At 37.4% G+C, this 5,908-nt stretch overlaps 1 pseudogene; it reads left to right on the top strand.

The window, feature by feature from the left end:
- The first annotated feature begins 1,281 nt into the window (after positions 1-1,281).
- On the top strand, positions 1,282-1,976 carry LOC101354407 (olfactory receptor 4K13-like; annotated as a pseudogene).
- The last annotated feature ends 3,932 nt before the right edge of the window (positions 1,977-5,908 follow it).

Consider the following 5,908-nt stretch of genomic DNA (forward strand, 5'->3'; position numbering starts at 1 on the left):
TTAAAACTTTTCAAAATATTTAAAAAAAACTTTCGTTGCTTTCCATTAATGAAGTCTTCAGTAAGATATGAATTGCTTCATGTTTTTTCCACTCTTCTTTTTTTTTCCAGCACTCACTTAAAAAAAAATTGTTATATTACTATCTCTTCTTAGCTATCTAAGGATATCTTCCTGGATATCTTGTTTCAAAAAAGCTGGTTTGCATTATTCTACCTGGATCTGATTTATCTATCTAGAAGATATGAGACTGTTTCCTATGAGTCCCCCTTTGTTATCAGAGCTCTGCATTTATAATATCCTTATAAAATATACGATGTCTAAAGATAGATGGTTTAACTGATCTGTTTGTACATTCAGCTACTTGAAGTCAAAGGAACTTAAATGGATTCGTTGGAAGCCAGCAGCAACCGTCCATTATGCTGTCTTTGAACACTTTACCTCCCGATCTGTTAAATCCACAAGCCCAAAGATGAAGTCATGCTGCATGAGAGAAGTCCCCAAATATTTGGACTCTTCTTAATCTTTAGGTAAAATGTAGGTGGAAGGCCATCTCAATTGGGCCATCAGACTGGGACTTTTAGTAGCAACTACTATTGACTTCCAGATTTTCTATTGTCTATAATCCACCTACTCAGTTTCATTTTTCTGGGTTCAGTTTCTCAATTAGAAAACCATTTAGCCCCTTCTTCACTTATATACCTCTTAGTATTATGCAATGTAGAAAGAGAATTCTAGTTGGAAGAAGCATTTTCTTTGCCTCTGCAGGACCAGTAAATCTGTTCCTCAAATTGTAAAAAATTGGTAAGACCTTCCACACTCTGTGACCAACTGAGGCATACACCTTTCTCAAGATTGGTGCAGATATGGGTTGCATATCAACCATTTCAGTTTTCTTCAAACACCTTGACTTCTGGTGGATGTTCATAATCTCTGCTAATAAATTATCATTATTTAAAAAAAATTTGGAATAAATATTGTTCAATATTTTGTATTTGTTTTTCACATTTCAGTGGATTTCAGGAAGTAGAGTTAACTAAATGTGTATTTTGTCTCTCAAATTTATCTCACAAATTTTAATCTACTTTAACTTTATTTTAGGCAAGATATGTAGACAGGCAAACAAATGGAAAGCACAAAACCACTCCATGGGGTCTGAGACTTACAGAGTCTCATGAGTTATAGATTTTCTTTTATTTTTTTTCCATTATCTACGAAACCATTGTGTTAGGCTACCTCACCATTATCTTTGTAGTGAAATTGGACCCTCAATTACACTCTCCCATGAACTTTCTACTGGTCAGCCTCCCCTTTATTGATATGTCCCTGGCCTCCCTTGCTACTCCCAAGATGATCTTTGACTTACTTGGTGAATATAAGTCCATCTTGTATGAAGGCGGCATGACCCAGATGTTTTTCGGTCACCTTTTAGGTGGAAGTGAGATGATGTTGCTTGTAGCCATGGCAATTAATAGATACGTTGCCATATGAAAACCCCTCCATTACAAAACCATCATGAGCCATAGTGCTTGCATTAGGCTTGCACTTCTCTCCTAGACTACTGGTTTTGTGCACTTTACGAGCCAAACGATTTTCACAGTGACCTTGCCATTCTGTGGCCCCAATGTCGGGGACAATTTCTTTTGTGATCTACCTCAGGTCATGAAACTTGCCTGCACTGATACTTACATCTTGGAGCTGCTGGTCATTGCAGACAATGGAGTACTATCTTTGTTCTGTTTCATGTTTCCTATAGCATCATCTTGATTAATGTCCAGCATCACTCCTCCAGTGGGTCTTCCAAGGTCTTGTCCACTCTTTCCGCCCACATCACAGTGGTGGTCCTGTTCTTCAGATCTTGTGTCTTTATTTATGTGTGGCCATTCAGCAGTATTTCTATAGATAAGATCCTCTCTGTGTTTGTCTTATGCAATATTTACACTCCCTTTAAATCCAATCATCTACACATTCAGGAATAAAGACATGAAGAAAGTAATAAAAAAATAACAACTAAGCATATGAGTTCAAGAGCAACCTTTTAACTGAGACATTATAATCAACAAAGATGATGTCATCATCATCATCAAAAGATATTAAAGTGTAGGGTTTTGTACCAAACCACATAAGTCATACTTTGATAAATGATAACTCTTCCCTACACAAGCATATGTGCAAAAAAAAAAAAAAAAAACCTTGGATTGTGTATCCAAATGCAAACTATTCAAATATAATATTATTCATTTATGTTGTAATTCTAAGTTTTTCTTTCAACTACATGTTTATATCAACTGGAGGTCTGGTGGTGCAGTGGTTAAGAGCTCAGCTGCTAATCAAATACAATTGGAATCCACCAGCAGTTCCTTGGAAACCCCATAGGTCAGTTCTACTCTGTCTTATAGGGCAGCTATGAGTCGGAATTGATTCAATGGCAATGGGTTTGAGTTTTTGGTTTTTATCAACTACATTTGATTCTAACTACCATTGACTGATTTCTTACCAATAATTGGGCATTTTGCATGCATTTTCTCTTATCTTCACAACATTGAGAATAGAGAATATTATTTACATATTATCAAAAGGAAACTGAGTCTTAGAATATTTAATGAACCCGACTACATCAGAGATTGGCAGACAGGGAGTACGGGAAAGCAGCTTCATGGAACTCCAAGCAGAAGACAGAACAACCAGCAACCAGTAATATATGTTCTGATACAATCTACCCTTCTTCACCCCCTCTCAGCCTCCTCTGTTTCCTGCAGCCACAGGCTCTTGGCTGGGAGGCACAACCTTCAGCCCTGTGCCACATGGATTCGACTCGCCCACACTGGCCATCTCCCTGAGTGCCATTTGTTTGTTGCTGGTGTTAATTTTTTCCACTTCTTTTGGTTTCTTCTGTACCTCTCATCACCTCCTCCTCCTTCTCTCAACTCCCTGGCTCCATGGGCATTTTTGCTTCTCCTTGAAATGCTGTGAAGTGCCACTGACTGAGAAACTGCTCCCTGGCCTGCACTGCCACACTGGTGGGATACCCTGGGCTTTTTTGTTTGTTTGTTTGTTGGTTTTGATTTGTTCTATTTTGTTTTGTTGGTTTGTTTTCTTTTTCTTTTCTCAGCTTGGGAGCCTCTTCTAGCAGGACTCTACTGCACTGCTTGGGATTTACTTCCCCAGTCTGCGCAGCCACACAAGGGTATCCCTGGGGCATTTCTTTTTTCTTTTCTATCTTTTTTCCCTTTTGTCTTTCTTCATTTCTCAGTTTCTTGTCTCTCTATGCTTACCTTCTCTTACTGTCTCCAGAATACCTGCCGCTGTGTGAAATCTCTACCCCTTCTAACCAGGTTGTAATTTGTGGCCTGGGAGGCACTTCCCCAGTCTTCACAGCTGCACTGGTGGGATCTCTCCAGGCTTTTTTTTCTTTTCTTATTTTTATTTATTGATTGTCTTTTTTTCTTCTTGTTTTTCTCCATTACTTGTTTCTCATCTCTCCACTCCAGCAGAAAGTTCTCTTAGCACTCTTTTTTTCTTTTTCTTTTTTGCTTTTAGCTCCTGTTTCTCTCTCCTCTCTCTCCTCTTTGCCATATCCATCTTAGCTCCACACAATCACAGTCTACACCCTCCTTCCTGCCTACCTGCACCACGCATTGAACATCACAGCGCTGAACAGCACAGGCATTGCATACTGGAACCTGCCCTGCACTGATTCCCAGCCCGCCCTGTCAGCCTTAGTATCTGCCACAAACAACCCATCCCAGCAAATCCGCATCAGCTGAACCTGCCCTACTGTACCATAGCTGAGCAGAGGGTCCTGATCTTTGGACAAGGAGGTGAAAATATCGTGCCCACAGATGAACAAACAACAAAGAATGCACAGCCTGCCTATTCAAACATAACCAAATAAAACAAAAAAGCAGGAACAAACAAACAAATCTACAATGAGTAAATAAATATTGAATGTCCTGAAGACAGAATACAATATCAATACATATAAAAAAACAGGACAAGGTGGTTCCAGGAGGTGTTCAAAATAAAACACAAGAAGACTTATCAGTAAAGAAAAGGCACTAGAACTACTTGATAGGGAATTCAAATCCCTAATATTCAGAGTTATCCAAGTGTTGAGGCAAAAAGCAGACAAAAATAAAGAAAACATAGACAAATTCATGGAAATGGCACACAAATTCATGGAAAATACAGACAAAAAATGGAATAATTCAAGAAAATAATACAGGACAAAATGCTAAAATAAATTCACAACTAGAAATAATACAAAAACAGTGATTAGAAATCCAGAAGATAAACAACAAGATTTCAGAAATGGACTGTGTCATTAAAGGGCTGAGGAGCAGGTTTGAAACCATGGAAGACAGGATCAGCAAAGTTTAAGACAAACACTTGGATACAACTCTGAGGAAAAATCAGAAAAAGAATGAAGAAAAATGAAGAAACCCTGTGAATTATGTAGGATACAATCAAAAGCAAAACTTCGTGAGTGATTAGAGTTCCAGACCACGGGGACAAAACAGAAAACACAGAAAGGATAATTGAAGAACTGCTGACAGAAAACTTCCCCAATATCATGAAAGATGGAAATCTGACCATCCAAGAACCTCAACAAACCCCATATAGGATAGCACCCAAAAGAAAATCACCAAGGCATATCATAATCACACTCACTAAAACCAAAGACAAAGAAAGAATTGTGAGAGCAGCTCAAGAAAAATGAAAAGTCACATACAGAGAAGAAACAATAAGACTAAGCTCTGATTATTTGGCAGAAACCATGTAGTCAAGAAGGCAATGGGATGACATATATAAAACTTTGAAAGAAAAAAACTGTAAGCTAAGAATAACATATCCTGCAAAACTCTCATTCAGATATGATGGTGAAATCAGGTCATTTCCAGATAAGCAGAAATTAAGGGACTATGTAAAAACCCAACCAAACTTACAATAATTATTAAAGGGAAACCTTCAATTTGAGAACATACAACTTCAGCTTACAGGCTGAATCTAGCATGCAGGATCGTACCAGCCAGATACCAATCTAGGAAATGAACTCTTAAGGACTAGCCAAAACCAAAAGAAATACAACAGGGAATCAGAGAGGTTAATCTGTAAATGACAACATCAGAACATTAAAATATAGAATAAACAGGGTAGGTATAGAACCTTCTAATGGAGAGGAAGTCAAGGTAAAACCAAGTAATAATAGACTGGCTAAAACTAGGAAGATATGGGTAAATTTCAAAGTAACCAAAAAGAGAGTTAACAAACCTACTCATCAAAATAAAGAAGAAAAACCAGAAGCCTCAGTAAAAACAAAATCTACAAAAATAAAATAAATGAAAAAAAAAAACCCACAAACAAAAGAAATTCAGCACAAGAGAGTAAGAGGAACAAAGAAAATGTCAGTGACACAAAAAAGCACTACAAAATGACAGCGATAAACTCACATCCTATCAATAACTACACTGAATGCAAATGGCTTAAATGCACCCATAAAGAGAAGAGAGTAACAGAATGAATATAAAAACAGGATCCATCAATATGCTGTCTATAAGAAACACAACTTAAAAACAAAGACATAAACTTATTAAAAATCAAAGCATAGAAAAAATTATATCAAGCAAACAGCTACCAAAAGAGAGCAGGAGTAGCAATACTAATCTCAGATAAAACAGACTTTAAAACAAAATCCACCATGAAGGACAAAGAAGGGCACTATATAATGATTAAAGGGACCATCCATCATGAAGACATAACCATAATAAACATTTATGCACCCAATGACAGGGCTCCAAAATACATAAAACAAACTCTAACAGCCCTGAATAGAGAAATTGACAGTTCCACAATAATAGTAGGACTTCAACACAACACTCTTAGTAAAGGACAGAACAGCTAGAAAGAAACT

Source organism: Trichechus manatus, unplaced genomic scaffold (assembly GCF_000243295.1).
Source record: "Trichechus manatus latirostris isolate Lorelei unplaced genomic scaffold, TriManLat1.0 scaffold00364, whole genome shotgun sequence".
NCBI classification, from domain to species: Eukaryota; Metazoa; Chordata; class Mammalia; order Sirenia; family Trichechidae; genus Trichechus; species Trichechus manatus.